The sequence below is a fragment of the Lithobates pipiens genome, unplaced genomic scaffold (assembly GCF_037356315.1).
Source record: "Lithobates pipiens isolate NorthernLeopardFrog02 unplaced genomic scaffold, aLitPip1_a1.2 Scaffold_18, whole genome shotgun sequence".
In the NCBI taxonomy this organism is placed as follows: Eukaryota; Metazoa; Chordata; class Amphibia; order Anura; family Ranidae; genus Lithobates; species Lithobates pipiens.
In genome coordinates, this window is record NW_027507758.1 from 198945984 (window position 1) to 198965406 (window position 19423).

Sequence of the window (19423 nt, forward strand, 5' to 3'; positions counted from 1 at the left end):
GGTCTTTGGAGGTGACTTTCATAGAGTAAATAGGCCCAAGGAAAGGAAGGACTTCAAGGACAGGCTGGGATATGATAACGTTTTTTTAAATAGTATGGTTAGGGATGCTGGTCTTGTGGATGTGCACATTAAGCACCTCCCGATTGACACCGGGTTCACCTTTCATCGAGGTATCGAGGTAGTAGTCAGAGTAGGATAGATAGATTTTTATTTGAAGGAGACCTCTGCTTTCTTGCCCCCAGTGGTGCAGGCAGTAGAGTTCTCTGATCACTGTATGCTATCTGTGGTCCCAAATGCTTCAGACGCCCCTCAGAGGGGCAAGAGCATCTGGAGATTGAATTTGACTCTGCTCAAAGAAGAACATGTTAGACAATCCTTTGAGGAATTCTTTCAGGCTCCGGTGACCATCCTGCACTTTTGTAGCAGCAAGGCTGAGTGGTAGGAGCTGACCAAAAAGAGGATCGCTGAATTCTTCAGGGGCCTAGCCTATTCTTGTCTCGAGAGGAGGAGATCCTGGGGCAATCTCCAAAGTGAAACTCCTTCTCAGGACATGTCAACATGAGCGGCATGCCCCTTTGGTTCTAGAGAGGGACTATGGGAAGTATCACTCGCCTGACCCTTACCAGAACAGCAAACAAGGTGTAGCTGTTAAAATGGTTGTTGGCCTTAAGGACAGTACAGGTTCCTTGACAAAGTCCAGGTCAGGGATTCTGGAGGTCATGGGGTCCTTTTATGCTGACCTTCTTGGGAGGAAAAAGCTTGACCGTGACAAGATGGAAAGCTTTTTGGACTCTACTCCAGGTCTAAATGGTGGCGATGTTCCATTGATGAGTTTGACAGAGGAGATCATAGTTGAAAAGGTGATGAGGGCAATTAAACAGCTTGCCATCAAAAAGTCACCTGGGCTGGATCACCTGGACCGGATGGCTTGGATAAGTTTTTATTCTGGTCCCACATTTGGTAGAGGTTCTTAACAGTTGCCTTGCTGAGGGGGTGCTTTCTCCTTCCATGAGGCTGTGATTCTTCTTTCAAAAGGTAAAGATCCTTCGATGATTGAGAATTAGCACCCTATCAGCCTTCTTAATGTCAATAGAAAGATACTGGCCAAGATTTTTTTCTGGCGCCTATAGTCAGTAGCAGAGTCTTTGCTTTCTTGCCATCAGCACTGTTCCGTCCAGAGTAGAAGCACCTTCACAGTGGTTTAAGCTGTCCGGGAGGTCTTGGAGCGGTGCAGGGCTGGAGGCTGGGATAAGTATTTGCTGACATTGGCTCAGACAAAGGTGTTATGGTCGTGTTAAACATGAGTACCTGTGGTTGCTCCTTAGTAAGTACGGTCTGACGGGTGGTTTTGTCGATTGGTTAAAAGTCTTGTATAAGGGGGCAGAAAGCTTTCCTCTTGTTAATGGCTGAGTTGGGCAGTCCTTTGAGGTTGGCTCCGGGGTGCGCCAGGGTTGTCCTCTGAGTCCCCTGGTCTATGTGTTTGAAATCGACCCCTTCATCAGGAGGCTAGAGAGCAGCATGTTGTGTGGGGTGCCAGTGGGGATCCCGGGTGAGCCCCCATTGAGGGTCATTGCTTATGCGGATGATGTGTCAGTGATTGTCACTGGGGCTGATGAAGCAGAAGAGGTCGTCTCTCTGACAACACAGTATTCTGAAGCATCAGGCTCCAAGATCAATCAGGAAAAGAGTGAAGTTTTCTGGATGGAAAAGGAAGGGGAGGGGCTTGATCTCCTGGACACCTTTCCAGTGCCCCAGGAAAGAATTAAGATTCTAGGCATTGAATTTGGACTCTGCGATTATAGCCTCAAAAACTGAGAAGGCAGACAGGAAATTGCCAATACTAAAGTAGTCAGCTGGAAGAGATGGAAGTTATCTATGAGGGAAAGGGTTGATCTGATTAAGACTTACCTGATTCCGATTTTGTTGTATGTCAGCTTTGTCTGGATCTTACCAGTGTCTCTCTATGCTAGGGTCAGTAGTGTGTTCTTCCAGATGCTGTGGGGGAACAGACTGAACCTCATCAAGTGGAATGTCACCTATCTATCCAGGAGGGAGGGTGGCTTAGAACCCAGTTCTTTTCTTTTCACTGCTTTTTCTCAAATGTAACATTGGTAATATGCTTGCAGTGGAACCTCCTGGATGAGTAGGCATATTTAGATCTTGGTTTAGACTTTTTCTATGACTTTGGGAAGAAGGTGGCCCAGTGAAGAATCCCAGGGGTCATCGTGGTCAGCTACCAGCCTATGTTGCTCCATGCCTGAAGTTACTGCGGTAGTGGCAATTGTCAGGTGAAGATCTCAGATCGGTTCCGAGGAAAGTCCTTATGAGTCAAGTCTTCAGTGAAGTCTTTCATGACCCACTGGCCTTAAGGGATTGCCAAGGCCCAGTTTTGAAGGCAGGGTTAAGACTGATTAATTTGGACAGCGTACCCCCCAAATTTAGGGATCTGGCCTGGTTGTGCTTCCATGGGAGGCTCTATGTTCGGAGGAATTTAAAATTCTGCAGTGGGATGGATCGTTGCTGTCCTCGGGAGGAGTGTGTAGGTGAGGAGGAGACTATGGACCATTTTCTGCTTCATTGTCCCTTCAACATAGAGGTGTACAAACAGGTGGGGCTTGCCCTCTGTGCTCTTTTCCTCTCCAGGCTGGGTTATGCTGAGTGGGCGTATGGAGCATTCTATACCGGTGGGGTTTTTTGTTTGGATACACTTTTTCTAGTTAGCCTACTAGTTTGTTATTTCACTTGGAAAGCACGGTATCAGGTCTGCACTCGGCATAAAATCCTTCCTGTTGAGGTGGTGGTGTATGACATTCTGCATGAGGTGGAGAAGATTCAGGTGCTTGAGAGAGACAAGCAGAGTCAGGGGGCTTGATTGAAGGCGTGGAGAGGTTTCAAGCCTCCCTGACTACCAGAAGTCTCTTTCCCGAGTGTGGCTGTCTGTCTCTTATCACCCTAGATTTTATAATTTTATGATGAATTTTTGATAAATGGGTGTGTACATAGGTGATGGGTTGTGCCTCTTAGGACCTCTCTGCTGCTTTATGTAAATAGTTTTCTAAAAATGTTTTTTAATGGATTATGTATAAATTGTATATATTCTGAACATGGGTGTCTATTCCTTTGATTTCTATTGAAGTTTTATACTATGGTTTTGTCATTTACTGTTGTATAAAATTGGTCGCTTGATTCTTTTTCAATAAAAGATCCATAGTGACCTATCATTGGAGTCAGTGGAAGGAATTGTACCCCATTGTTGGTGTCAGTGGGAAGAATAGTGACACATTATTGGTGTCGATAAGAGGAATGGTGACCCATAATTGGTGTCATTGGGAGGACTTGTGACCCATCATTGGTGTTAGTGGAAGGAATATTGACCCATCATTGGTGTCAGTGCATAGAATAGTGAGCCAACATTGCTATCAGTGGGAGGAATAATGACCCATCATTGGTTTCAGTGGAAGGAATAGTACCCCATTGGTGTCAGTGGAAAGAAAAGTGACCCACCACTGGTGTCAGTGGGAGGAGTAATATCCTATTGTTGGTGTCAATGGAAAGAATAGTTAGTCAGCATTGGTGTGAGTAGGAGTAATAGTTCCTATTATTGGTGTCAGTGGAATGAATAGTGAGCCATTATTGGGGTCAGTGGAAGGAAACCCCCATCATTGGTGTCAGTGGAAGGAATAGTGACCTATTGTTGGTGTCAGTAGAAAGACTAACGAGCCAGCATTGGTGTTAGTGGGTAGAATAGTACCCCATTTTTGGAATCTGTGGGATGAAGAGTATCATGAATTTGGTGTCATTGGGCGGGAATAGAACCCCATTGTTTGTGTTTGGTGTCAGTGGGAGGAATAGTTACACTTCATTTGTGTCAGTGGAAAGAACAGATACCCTTAATGTAAGTTTGAGGATTATTGACCCATCATTGAAGACATTGGAAGGAATAGAGACCCATCATTGGTGTAAGTGGAAGAAATAGAGACCCATTATTTATGTAAGTGGGAGAAATAGTGCGCCATTATTGGTATCACTGGAAGGATTTGTGACCCATCATTGTTGGTGTCAGTGCAAGGGGAAGACATTGGAAAGACTAGAGACCCATCATTGGAATTCTCACCATTATTAATATCAGTGGGAGGAATACACCCATCATTGGTGTTAGTTGAAGGAGTATTATCCTATGATTGGTTTCAGAGGGAGGAATAGTACTCCATTTATGGTGTCAGTAGAAAGAATAGTGACCAATCATTGGTGTCAGTTAAAGGATTAGCAATCCATCATTGGATTCAGTTTGAGGATTAGTGATCCATCATTGGTGTCAGTTGAAGGAATAGTGACCTATCATTTGTGTAAGTGGAAGAAATAGAGACCCATCTTTAATGTCAGTGGGAAGAATAGTTACTCGTTATTGGTGTCAGTGGAAGGAGTAATATCCTATTGTTGGTGTCAGTGTAAAGAATAGCAAGCCATTATTGGAGTCAGTAGAAGGAAGAGTATCCCATTGTTGGTGTCAATGAGAAGAATAGTGACCCATCATTGGTGTCAGTGAGAGGCATAGTGACCCATCTTTGGTTATAGTGAAAGTAATAGTTAGCCAACATTGCTGTCAGTTTGAGGAATAACTATTCTTCCCACTGACTATTGGGAACTATTCATTTCACTGACACCAATGATAGGTCACTATTCCTCCCCCTGACAGTAATGTTGGCTCACTATTCCATCCACTAACAACAATGATGGGTCACGAGTCCTCCCACCCAATGATGGGTCACCATTCTTCCCACCGACACAAACAATGGGGTACTATTCCTTCCACTGACTCCAATGATAGGTCACTATTCCTCCCACCGAAACCAGAGATGGGTCACTATTCTTCCCACTAACACCACAGGTGGGGTATTATTCCTTCTACTGACTTCAATAATGACTTGCCTTTCTTTCCACTGACACCAGCAATAGGATATGACTCCTTCCACTGACCCTAATAATAAGACACTATTCCTCCTATTAAGACCAATAGTGGCTCACTATTCATTCCATTGACATCAAGAATAGGAACTATTCATCCCACTGACACCAATAATGGCTCACTAATCTTTTCACTGACACCAACACTAGGATATTACTTCTCCCACGAGTGATGTCAACGAGAAGGACAACCCTAAACATACAGCCATAGCTATGGTTTAGATCAAAGTTGTGTTAGAATGGCCCAAAGTCCAGTACTAAATCCAATTGAGAATCTGTGGCAAGACTTGAAAATTGCTGTTCACAGATGCTGTCCATCCAATCTGACAGAGCTTGAACTAGTTTGCAAAGAAGAATGAGCTAAGATTTCACACTCTAGATGTGCAAAGCTGATAGAGACATCCTCAAAAAGACTTGCAGCTGTAATTGCAGCGAAAGGTGATTATACAAAGTATTAGAACAAAAAGAAAAAGAAACTGCGCTGTCTCTAATATTAGCAGCCTGCACAACAAAATTCTGGTTTTAACCTTATGCGAAGCTCTATAGTCAAAGATATCCATATAGATGTTATATCTCAAAAAATAAAGCTATGGACTGTAGCAGTTGTTACACAATACACAAAGGATTATAACAAAAGAAAAAGAAACCGCACTGTCTCTAATATTAGCAGCCTGCACAACAAAATTCTGCAAATAAACAATAAATATAATGAAAAAGTGCAGCGCTCATATATAATCACCAATCAGTGACAAACCACTGACTTAAAATAACTGTGACAATATTAAGTGACTATATAATATACACATATATGCTGAAAAAATAAATGATAAAATATCAAAATATAAATAAAAGTGCTATGGTGATAATTATGAGTGACAATTATAATGAGCAATAATCATAAATATGTATCACCATACATGTTATTGCTTAAACACAAAAATGCAAATACAAAAATATCTGAAAAATAAATCAGTTAATATTCCAAAAAATTAATCCATGAATGTGAATGCACCAAACATGTGACATAAAAGTCTATTGAAGTGCATAAAATAAATATATGTGACTTGTGCAGGTTGTCTGAAGGTATCCGCCACCACATGGAATAAGGCTTACCGATTGACGTGGACTCAGATAGGCATACGCCTTATCAGTCACAAAGACTTAATGGTGTCACTGCACCTGGAGGATACGACAGCTCTCAACTCAAATGCACAAACACCAATGACCAAGATCTTTATACTGGATGGGCTCAGAGGAAATCGGTAGAAGAAGTGGTAGATGGTATGCAATATGGTTCCTCCCAATTAATTATACCGGCAAGGAGAGAAATAGAACCACATAGTGAAATCCCATTGGTTTAAAAATATATTCAAATCTTAAAGTGGGTTCTCACATGTACAAAGACATAAGAAAGCATGTAATAGGGTTCTGGGAACACAGTGGCATCAGCAAACCCTGTTCCCCACGTGTTTCGCCTCAATAAGGCATCATCTGGGGGTGCTGGCTTACTGCAGACACTGCGTATTTATAGAAATGTGGGTACTTGCATTGAGGTCAGCTTACCGGCACTGCACGTTCTCAAACAGAACAACCTCCAGTATCTCAAAAGATGGCGCCCATGGCTTGTGTATCAAGCCTCGTTTTGGTAAACAGAACGGTCTCAATGTAAAAAATATGTAATTTATTTGTAATGAATGAATAATCTTATACACCGTACTCTACTCAAAAAGATACCTCTTTAGGGCAATAAATACTTCTATTAAAGAACAGGAATGTAAAATAATATCCTCTAAATGTTATATAGAGTGAGTACAATACTGGACTACCACAAAATGACGTCTAGACCGTAAATGACGCAACCTCCACTCTCATAGTAAAAGCACTGAGGCTATGAACAGCGCCGCTGTCCAAGCCTCACTATGAAGCCGGAAGTGACATAACTTTTACTGTCTCCAGTAAAATTAACCAAACGAATGGGCAGCATTGCTGTCCAAGCCTTGATATAAAAACCAGTGTCAGCAATGGAAAGCCGGATCTAATGCAAAAACAGCATTCTCCAGACACCAATATATGAACAGAGATGGAAGTGTCCCATGGACTACTCACATTCTGAAAGACAAACGCTCCAAATTCATATGTTCGGGGACATTCCATAGTACTTATAACATAGTACTTGACATATTAAAATATAAAAAAAATTATTTAAAAAAAATCTTTTATTGATGCCACATACATATACATAATTGACTATTGGAGACAGCAGAAAAGTGCAAAATGAACATAACTACAATACACACAATTTTTATTTTTATTTGTTAGATCCCAATAGCTTTTCTCATTTACAACACGTCTGCACCCCAAAAAGGGCAGACATGTCAAATTGGTCAAGCTTTATTTAGAAAGGCATTGATATCCCATTCTACATTTAAACCCCATGGCTGATAGGCTTGTAACTCGAAAATCCGAAATGTTTTGAGTTGTGAGACCCCCCTTGTCATAGCCCCACCCCTCCATGGTGGAATAATACTATCAATTATGAGAAAACTGGTACCCTCAGGGTTACGATCATGACAATCCCTGTAATGTCTTGGAACCCTATGCCTAACATCCCTGCTTTTAATTTTAGTCAGATGTTCTCCAACTCTAATTGAAAAAGTATGAGTTGTGCGTCCTATATATTGTTTCCCACAGGGACATGTGATTAAATAGACGACATATCTAGAGGAACATGTATGGAATCCCTTTATCTGATATGTACGTTTGGTAGTTGTGGAAAAAAACTGCACTCTCTTAGATTTTCCAACTGAATTGTGACGGCATACACCACATTTCTTACAAGGGTAATAACCCTTCAGGTTGTGAAAAAAAGATGGCTGGACTGGAGGGTTAATGATATTTGGAGCTATTTTTCTTTGAAGAGAGGGGACACCCCTAAAGGTAATTTTGGCCCATTCAGGTAATAGAGAACATAGAACGTTATTGGTCCTCAGCAGATTTCCAATGTCTGTTCAAAATTGCTTGAAAATTTCTGTGCTGAACCGAGTAAGAGTATATATCTGACCCATAGGACCAGGGAGGAACCTCCCTCTTGATAGATTACATCCTCCTCCCATTTGGCCATAAACAGATTGGCGAGGTTGTGGTTGTGAATTCCAACAACTGTATTATATTATTGACTCTGAATTTGTGTGATGGAAACATCTTTCTCCAAAAAATGTTGCACTGCTTGGATCCCCAATACATGGGGGGATACAAGTGTACAACAAAGCCATATCTGCCGTGGCTAACAAATAGTTCTTTTTAATATCAATTTTCTCCAACACCTGAATAATGTGACTAGCGTCCCTAAAGAAACTTTCTTCACCAATGGCTGTAGAAAAAAGTCTACATAACGGCCTATCCTAGATGTAACGGAATCTATGCCGCTGATAAGGGGTATGACTCAACATCTGTGCAATCCCAGTATCAATAAGTTCTCGCAATAGATAGACGCTCCTTGTTTGAATGATCTTTTAGAGAACGGGATAACTCTCACAAATGGGCTGTTTTGACTTCTTACTCGGTTCAGCACAGAGATATTCAAGCAATTTTGAACAGACATTGAAATGTGCTGAGGACCGATAAAGTTCTATGTTCTCTATTACCTGAACGGACCAAAATTACCTTTAGGGGTGTCCCCTCTCTTCAAAGCAAAATAGCTCCAAATATAATTATATAATTAACCCTCCAGTCCGGCCATCTTTTTTTCACAACTTGAAGGGTTATTACCCTTGTAAGAAATGTGGTGCCTGCCGTCACAATTCAGTTGGAAAATCTAAGAGTGTGCAGTTTTGTTCCACAACTACCAAAATGTACATATCAGATAAAGGGTTTCCATACATGTGTCAGAGCTGGCTTTGCCCTTCCTTCTCTGGGCTGGCTGCTCAGCTGTCAGCTAATTGCCAGCTCCCATCTCTCTCCACAGTTACTAGATGTTCCTTATCCAGCTTGTCTGACCTGCCTACTTAAAGCTGTCCAGCTCACTTCATATCTGCCTTCGCCTTGGTCACATCACAAGAAACCATCTCCTGCGGTTCTGTTCTAAGATTGGATTGCTGACATCCCTTCTGGCTCCTTATCCTGCTTGCTGTTGCTCTACTTGGATCCCTGACTTCTGGCCTGGCTGACTAACCGATCTGGTTACTGGACTCTGGCTATGCTTTGACTTTGAGTACACTCATCTACTTCAAGGCTACAGACCGCAATGGTTATATTCCAACTACCAGTTGTCACCACCCCCAATGGATAAGAAATATTCCAAAGGGCCAACTAATGCAGTTATACTGAAACTGTAGTAATAAAGAAGATTTCAAACAACAGGCAGAAGTCATTATAGAAAGGTTCAGACTGAAGGGGTACAAAAAGAAGGAACTTCAGGATCTGAAAGAAAAAATAGCATTGATGGATAGAAAAAAGCTAATAGAAGGAACAACAGACAAGAAAAGTAAGAGACAATCACAAGTGGAACTGGCCTTCCTCACGGGATATAATAGAAGGTATAAGACCTTGGAACGGATAATAAAAAAACATTGGCCCATCCTACAGTCTGATAACATATTAAACACAGTTCTACCAAGTAAACCTGCTTTTATTTACAGGAAAGCACCAACTTTAAGAAACAGACTGGTGAAGAATATATTGGATCCACCAAAACAAATAAGAATTTTTGAAAGCCTTAAAGGATTTTTCAAATGTGGCAAATGCCTACCTTGCAGGTCCAGTAAACAAACTAATAGGAAAAAGACAAGTTTTAGTTCCACCACAAATGGAAATTAGTTCAAGATTAATGAGTTAATTACCTGTACTAGTACACATGTGACTTATGTTATTGAATGCCCATGTCAGAAGCAATATGTGGGACGAACCACACGGGAGTTACACATTAGAATTAAAGAACATATCACGAACATAAGAAATGGGCTTAATAAACATAGTTTTTCTAGGCACTTTAGGGATTTTCATGACCAGGACCCTAAAAAGATGACTTTTTACGCGATAGACAAAATAAAGGGACACTGGAGGGGAGAGAAGACACATGCATTAGGGTGTCACAAAATGAAACTAAATGGATATTCAGTTTGGACACCCTCCAACCAACAGGTTTAAACATCGACTTAGACCTAAATTGCTTCCTCACTAATTTTTAAAGTCCCTGTAACTGCACCTGTAAAAGGTATAAGGTACCCTTTGGGACCTAGTACTTTATCATATAGGTTTGGAAACATCACTGGTACAAACAGGGATTTGTATATGGTTTCATCTCATCTAAAGCTTTTAAAATTAAGGTCGAATGTAATGCATAACTAAACCCCTTAAGATATGAGGGGAAGGTTTGGTGCTTTTTTCCCAGTGGTGTTTATTTCCCCTTCCCCCTTCTTTTCTGGGGTTTGGGAACAATTCCACTAGTTTGTTTATAAGCCTTAAATGTTCCTTTAAATTTAGACACTAAATAATGCATGCCCAGTTTATTGCACATTTTATGTGACAAATCTTTCTAGACATACTGGGATCAAGACCCATTTATAAGTCCATATAATTTTCCTTTTTTGAAAAAAAAACGAAGAAATTTCAGATCCACTGTGTGTTGGGTCGAATGTTATGCAAATATAAAAACTCCAAGCAAACTCATACTTTTCCTCACAATATTGGGTTGAATGTTAAGTAAACTTAAATATTCTATGTAAACTTACATTTTCTCTCATAGTAACTGGCACAAAAAAAAAAAGGAATCTTAACTTCCCCTATAAACAAATAAACATCTTCCTCATCCCACATAATAAAATAAGAAGATTTTCGTAATGTTTTGGAATTTTAAAATAATTCTTTATACACAGTGGAATAAAATATATATACGGGGGGCTTTTGCAGGAAGTCAACGGGAGCAGACGTGTTGTGCCTGAGCTCCGACACAACTGCCGCCTAATCTACTGCCATCGGAGCGATCCATGTGGGGAGAGAGCCCTAGACTCCCCCCGGTGAGTACCGGACCTCTCTACATCTTCATCCCGGGGGCGTTCTTGCCTCTTTTGCCGGCCGCTCAAGCCCCGTTCAGGTTCGCGGCCTACTCCTAGCTGCCGGGGCACCGCCGCCATCTTGGGGCCTACTACATCTCCGGACCTCCGCGCTGCCCCCTGTGTTCTGCGGCGTGGCTGACACCTCCCTACAGCCGACCAGGAAGAGGCCTGGACCTACAGACCTACAGACGGTCCGGACCGCGCTCAGGCCTACTGCGGAGCCCCACACACACACGGCCGGCGCCATCTTTAGGCCCCAGGCCTGTCCAGCCTATTTGGCCAGTGGAGGTGCTGGAAGCCCCTGTTGTGGCGGTTTGCATACATCGCCGCCCTCCACCTGTGGTGAAGCCTGTCAGAGGGCCCTGGAGGACTCCGGACCATTCTTCCCTACTGCGCTTGACCCCCCTGCCTGGATTCATCAGTCTCCAGCACAGTGCTCCTGCCTTCTAACCAGGTATTCTCCTGCTTCCATCCCCCCTTATCTCCCCTGTGTCCCTGGCCTCCCCCCACGTTCACCTGGGCTGACTGCTCTGCCCCCCTCCCTCCCTATTCTCCCTGTGCCTCTCCTGCCCTCCCTCCCACTTCTGTCTCCCACTCCTGTGCCAGCCTAGCCAGGCCTATTGATTATCAGAACATGTGAGAATCTCCCTATTATGACAACCATGTGATTCTGGGGCTATGTCCTCACCCCCGCCTTCCCAAGACTCCTGTTCAACGTTTTGCAGCTTTACTACCTCCGGGAGTCGCATCTTCACCCACTCAGCTAAGCCGTGCACCCCATGGGGAAAATAGGAGACCAAAGAAAGTCCTACTCTTCCGTACTTCTTCCCCAATCCTCATCCACCATGGACCGCTATCTACACAAACCCGTCCCCTCCTCCCAATCGGAGGGAGACCCTGCATCAGACCCTCACACTCACCACGAACCAGATTTGAACACTCCGGACGCTCTCTCGCCCACCCTAGACCAGGGTTCACCCACCTTGTTGACAGCAGATGTCCTGGACGCTAAACTCCAATCACTGCTCAAACCTATCACTCACTCCATAACTCAGGAAGTTGGGAAACTGGCCGAGGAGCTGAGAGGTGAGATCGATCAATTAGGCGGTCGAACAGACACCCTAGAGACTAAATTTGATGAACTGGTTCAGTATGTCCAAGTGTTGGAGGAAGACAATGCCGCTGTTAAGCACTCTTCCCAACTCCAAACACAACAGGAACACCTCGAAAATCGTGAATGCAGACAGAACCTGCGTATCAGAGGCATCCCTGAAGCAGTAGAGGACAGCGATCTCCGCTCCTACCTTCTAAGCTTGTTTAACGTGGTGGCCCCCAAATCCCGGATATCGATTGGAGATTAGACAGGGCTCACAGATCGCTAGCGCCTAAACCCCCAGCGGGTGCTAACCCTAGGGACGTGGTGGTTCGGTTCCACTACTTTGATAGCAAGGAAGCTCTTATGCTTGCCACTCGCAACCAACCCAGGCTAGACTTTAAAGGAGCCAAGATCCAAATATTTAATGATCTCTCGCCCATTACTTTAGCGAGACGAAGGAACCTCCATCCACTGACGCTTCATCTCCAAACCCACAAGATCCCATACAGATGGTGTTTCCCCTTTCGCCTCTCAGTGACCCGAGAAGGCACACAATTCTCTCTTCGAGATCTACATGAAAGCGATGCCTTCCTGCGCAGCCTTGGCCTACCTCCTCTTCCAGACGAGGAGCCTACTCCGCTTCCCTCTACTCCTCGGCCGTCTGCACTTCCAGACCGGATTTGGACCCCAGTTCGACCAAAGCCTCCTAGATCCAACCTCACCCCTCAACGGAGACCGTCCTTCAGACCCCCGACTTGAGGAGCACCGCATCAGAACACATCTGAGTTTACCTACCCCCTCTGATGGGGCTTTGTTGCATCTTCCATGGCGCAGTTTTTGGCCGTAATACCATGGTGGATTCCCCCTACCTATTCCCTGACACACACAGGGTGCACTGTTCATTGTTTACTGTTTACAGTTCTGCTATGTTGCATATTGACTGTTATTTTTTCTTCCTACACAGCTGCTCGGTTCTTTTTTGTAGGCTGGCTGAATCAGATTTTTTGGCTATGGAAGGCGGGGTGTGGCCTCTGGGCCCCCCTCCCCCATACTAGGTGGTCTTCGTGACCCCCGCTCTGGCCCTAGGCTCAGACCTGGGCTTCCTGGAGGTTATTTTTCTCCAGGTTTCTCTTCGGATGTCCTCTACATTTTTGTTTTTTTTTGTTGTTTTTTTTTTTGTTGTTGTTCATGCAGTCCCTCCATAGACTGTTTTTTTTTTGCTTTTTTTTGCCTTTTTTGTTTTTCGCCTACAGCTTTTCTCCAGTGCTTCACATATCCCTGTGACTCTACTCCACTTTACATTTTGTCTTTTAAGGAAGTTTTTTTTTTTGTTATGGCCTCGGTCTCCTTTGTTTTTCTTGGTGACCAATAGCCGCAATTTTTTTGCTGATTGTCACTGTCTATATTGCTATTATACCGATCTTCTTCAGAGTGTCAGGCTTTCTTTCTCTTTCTTATTTTGTTTCTTTTTTTCTTCTGGCTTCTTACTCCCTACAACATGAGATCCGATACCCACTGAATGTTTTGTGATTCTTCATGTGCTCTATCACCAGTTTAATTTGTTATGTCGCTGAAATTTTTTACAAGTAATGTAAAAGGTTTAAACTCTGTTCGGAAGAGGTGGTTGGCTCTGAAAGAGTTTAAAGCTTCCAGGGCTGACGTGATACTGATCCAGGAGACGCACTTCCGCCCTGGGGGTTCCCTTAAATTCGCCAGCAAGACTTTTCCGAACTCTTTTTTGGCTTCGGATCCGTCTGGCAAGGCAGGTGTGGCAGTCCTGATTGGTCGCTCCTGTCCGTTACAAATTAAGTCTTCATACCAGGACCCCCAGGGCAGATTTATTATTCTGGATTGTACATTTCAGTCTCAATCTCTCATGATCCTGAATGTATACGCTCCCAGTTCTGGTCAGGTTCGCTTCCTTACTGCTGTTTTTGACATGTTAGATAAGTATGCACACCCTTTTATAGTGATTGGTGGGGATTTTAATATGATCATGTGCCCTGGTAAAGATAAGCGTGTCTTGTTCCTCTCCAAAACCCCCTCCAATGCGGACTCCCTCTCCAAATCGTTCCGCAGACTTATCAGAGCCCGACGTTTATTAGATATATGGAGGATTAAACACCCCACTCAGAAACAGTACACCTTCTACTCCCACCCTCATAAACTATTCTCTAGATTAGACCATTTCTTCATCTCCACGCCCCTCTTAACGGCTGCGGTATCCTCGGAAATTAATCCCGTCCCCTGGTCGGATCATTCTTCCGTGCATTTGGAACTCTCCCTATCTTCGGCCTCCCCCCGAACCTGTCACTGGCGGCTTAACGAGACTCTTCTGCATAACCCTGAGATTAAAGCGCGACTGTCCAACTGCCTTATTGATTATTTTAAGCTTAACACTGGCACCGTCTCTGGGCCCTCCACCCTGTGGGAGGCACATAAACCTGTGTTCAGGGGGCACTGTATTGCAACAAGCTCCCGACTCAAAAGAGATGTCACACACCAGTGAGCCTTGGCTCTTCTCAGGATTCGCAAAGTCGAGGACCGTTTGTTCTCTTCTCCAACGGTGTCTGGGCTCAGGAATTTTGTCTACTTACGCAACCACCTTAGATCACTTGATATGCAGAAAATAGATAAATCCCTCCTATGGTCTAAACAGAAATTTTACGAGTACTCTAAAAAGCCCCACAGGATACTGGTGAACAAACTTAAACCTAGGCCCTTCCAAGCTTATCCAGATTCCCCTAAACAACCTGATGGTACCTCCTCTTATTGCCCTCTCACGATGTCCAAAATATTTTGCCAATTCTATCATAAGCTGTACAACTGTTTGCTCACTGATGACCATTACGCTTTTACCCAGGAGAAATGTAATTCCTTCATGGAATCGTTGCCCCTTCCCAAACTCTCTCCTGACCATCTTCCATCCCTGAACTCCGCAATCTCCCCTGAGGAATTGGCGGAGGTGGTGGAGAATCTTCCCACTCAAAAAGCCCCTTGCCCTGATGGTCTACCATATTCTACTACAAAACCTTTCTTTTCAAATGTTTTTATTGAGATTTTTAGCAGAGTTAGTTACAACAAGGGTTACAAAAAAAATAAAAATAATATATAGTAATAAAAGTAACATAACACAGTATAATGTAGTCACAGGGTTTTCCCAGCACAATATAGCATAGTAACAAATAGTCCACAATAAAGAATAAAGTAGTATTCCCAAGTATCTAATATTCATAGTCATAAAGGGACTCGAACAAGAGTAAGTCTCTTAGAACTTGTATAATAAAGTCCGTAATATAATTATTGTAAGATTTATAAATAGCGATATGGATAATGGCCACTTCTGGACCCCAAGACACCCCTCACAGGGATCTATCTGTGTCTTGGAGTACCTAGGCTAACATCCTAAAGGAAATTCAAACACAGTAGTTATCTTTTATGAAGGAAAATAAACATCTATTCTTACTCCGCAGCTAAATTCAGATAAACAGACATGTGATATATTTGTCACTTTGTTATGAAATTATTTTTAAAGCCATCCAAAAAATATTAAAACGCACAGGAGTTCTTTCTTCTATATGATTAAAGAATCAGCATTATCTAAATTGTGGAAATATAATTTTTGTACCATGTACTCCAAGGTTCCCATAGTTGTTGTTCCTTAATATATAGGGATTTGTCATTAGGAAATAACAATTCGTAGGAGTGGTGGAGTTGGGTTAATTCTATAACTTCTGTCATAGTAGGAAGAGAGTCAGTTTTCCATTTTCTAGTTATGGATAGTCTCGCAGCTAAAAGTATATGTGTTACTACTTTACGATATTGTTTGGGAATCGTATGTAAATTCATATTCAGAATGGCTAGTTCTGGTGAAAGTTGAAGGACAATACCTGTTACGGAAGTGAGTAAATGAGAGATTGCCTGCCAGTAGTTATGTAAGCTTGGGCAGTCCCACATAATATGAAATAGGGTCCCCAATTGGGTACAATTTCTCCAGCAATTAGGTGACGAGTTCCCCTTGAATTTTGCTAGGATATGTGGAGTCAGGTATTGTCTTTGAACAATTTTTTGTGCCAATTCCCATAGTGTAACACATGCAGTGACCCTATATATGCTTCGTAGGGATGCCATCCATTGTTTAATTGAAAAGTCTTGCCCCAAATCTTGTTCCCATTTAAGGAAGGAAGGTAGTTTGCTGGGTATGTTTTTTTCCCCCTAGAATTGGGTATATTGTAGCTACTCCTTTCTGTGAGGTGGCATGGTTATTGAGGAAAGACCATATTTTAACCGGGATTGAAGCTCTGAGTTGTGGATTGTGTAGCAGACACTTTTCTATTTGAATATATGTAGATCGCTCAGAATTTGGAAGCTGTAATTCATTACTTAACTGAGAAAAAGACTTTAATGAGCCCTGTTGGAAGAAGGAACCAAGTTTGATATCCCGACCCAAATTCCAGTCGTGTATTTGTACGCCAGGAATTAATGTTGGTATGATTGTTAGAGGAGGGTTTAACACCGTGATTGGAGTTTTATCCCATTTGTATGTGATGATTCTCTGCCAAGAGTGTAGCGTCGCTTTCACCGTTGGTGGGTATTGAGCTGTAATTGTGGACTTAATTTTCCTACTAAGTAACCAGAATTGCATATTAGGCTGTCGTGTGATGTCTTTCTCAATTTGTCCCCATAAAGTTTTAGGAGTAGGCAAGAACCATTCTTGCAATTGGGTCAAAAGAGTTGCGTCATAATAATCCTATAGATCAGGTACTGTCGCACCACCTATATTTCTATGTTTAATTAGTATATGGTATGCGCAACGGGATTTTTTGCCATTCCATAGATATTTTCCCAAACTGCTTTGTAAGGATTTAAAGTAGTATTTAGGGATACATATTGGAAGGGACCTGAGTTGATATAATAATTTTGGTAAGGTCATCATTTTGAAAGCTGCCAGGCGACCAGCCCATGTAAATTCGAATTTACTAAGTATTGTCAGATCTGTTTGTTTTAAATAACTGTTTTGTTTTGTTAGTGAGAGTGATTCCTAAGTAAGAAATCCCCTTGTCTCTCCAGTGGTAGGGGTATTCATTAGACAATAACTGCCTGGTTGTGTTATCTAATCCTAGGTCTAAAATATGGGACTTGGTTTAATTGATTTTTTAATATGATGCTGCTCCAAATGTCGTTAGTATATTTTGGAGATTCGGGAGAGATGAAATTGGATCAGACACTATAAGCACTATGTCATCTGCGAACAGACTTATTTTATTATCTATTTGCCCAATTTTTATACCAGATAGTTTTGTGTCAGATCGTATACGTTCTGCTAGAGGCATGGGCGTCCGCAGAACTTTTTCCAAGGGGGGGCATCATTTCAAGGCCACTCATGCTCCGCCCCTTTTCGACAATCTCATGAAAATCTTTAAACTGGTAATACATATGTGTTATATAACAGATAATTCATCTTCACTTTGTATTGGAAGTTACTCTGACTGTGTTACATGCCCATATAGCCTAGAGAATGTACATCTTTTTACATTGCAATACATCTGTTGTGGCCATATTTTGATCTCATACTGTCACTGTATAGACTGTTTTCATCAAGATAAAAATATGGCAACAACAGATGTATTGCAATGTAAAAAGATGTACATTCTCTAGGCTATATGGGCATGGTACGCAGCCACCTGAGTAACCTTGCGGACGCCCATGCTTTCAAAAACCAGCCCTGGAAAAAATTTCATACCAGCCTCACAGCATTATTATACCAGCCCAACAGCATAACGTCATTATTTTCTGGTTCATGAAAGGGAAAAACCATACATTTTAAAGCACCTTTGATGAAGAGAGTATTAGATATAGATATGAAATCACATAGGGCTTTATATATATATATATATATATATATATATATATATTCAAATTCCAGTTAATAGTGGTAAGTGATCAATCATCAAGGGGGACCCCAGAAACTCAGAACGTGGGGGGGAACCACCTTCTTCAGAAAGAATACTCTAAGGTAAGGGGGGTGGGTTACTAATATAAGGAGGAAACCCTTTATGTCAGTGCCCCTTACATTATCGTATTCACTCCCCCCTTACATCAGTGACCCCCGACTGGCCTGGCGGTGCTTTCACTGACCTCCTCTCAGGTGCACTGTGCAGGGCTCAGTCAGTCGGCTCCAGCTTGGAGGTTTTATCCTATAGTCTCCTATCCACAGTCCACACAAGTCTGACTTCTCCCATGACCCCCATCCCGACGGTGCTCCCACTTTTGACTCCTCTCCAGACTCCCTCAGAGACTTCAGACATGCTACAGGAGATGGACAGAGACTGCAGACTTGATGCAAGAGCTCAATGCAGCCTCACCAGTGCCCATCAAATTCAGCCTCACTGTGCCCACCAATGCAGCCTCACTGTGCCAACCAAATGCAGCCTCACTGTGCCCATCAAATGCAGCCTCACTGTGCCCACCAAATGCAGCCTCACTGTGCCCACCAAATGCAGCCTCACTGTGCCCTTCAAATGCAGCCTCACTGTGCCCTTCAAATGCAGCCTCACTGTGCCCTTCAAATGCAGCCTCACTGTGTCCATCAAATTCAACCTCACTGTGTCCATCAAATGCAGCTTTACTGTGCTGTAAATGCAGTCTCACTGTGCACATCATTGCAGCCCCTCCTGTGCCCCATGTCCCAGTCTGCAGTTCCTGTCTGTGGGAAGGTGTGTTGTTTATGCTCGGTACAGTACCTTGCATGCCAGCAGGATATCCATGACGGCCAGCAGCAGGCAGGGTCTGTTCTCGTTTTGGATGGGGACGGTGCTCCTTCCAGAGGATTTGTCTGCTGTGAGATGGAGTGGTCCCTGGCCACCTGCACCTTCAGCCGTCTTCATTTTCTGGCCCCAGTCAGCCTGCCCTCTGGTCCTGGGGAAGTGGAGAGCACTGAGTGGGAGTTGGAGAGAAGGGGGAGCAAAGAGTACTGGCGGGGTTGGAGAACACATGGGTGGGGGCAAAGAGTGAGGGGGAGTGGAGATCAAAGGGGTGGGGAGCGGAGAGCACTTGGGGGGAACTTGAGAGCACTGGGGGGGCCAACAAGAACAGGGGTAGAGAGCACGGTAGGCTGAGAGCACTGGGGGGGCTAAGAGTGTGGGGTGGTGAAGAGCACTGGGGGGGGGGCACAAAGAGCAGGGGTGAGTGGAGAGCAATGGGGGGGGGAGCTTGAGAGCACCAGTGGGGGCCAGAAAGAACAGGGGTGGAAAGCACGGGGGACTGGAGAGCACTATGGGGGGTGGAGAGCACACGGGTGGGCGCAAAA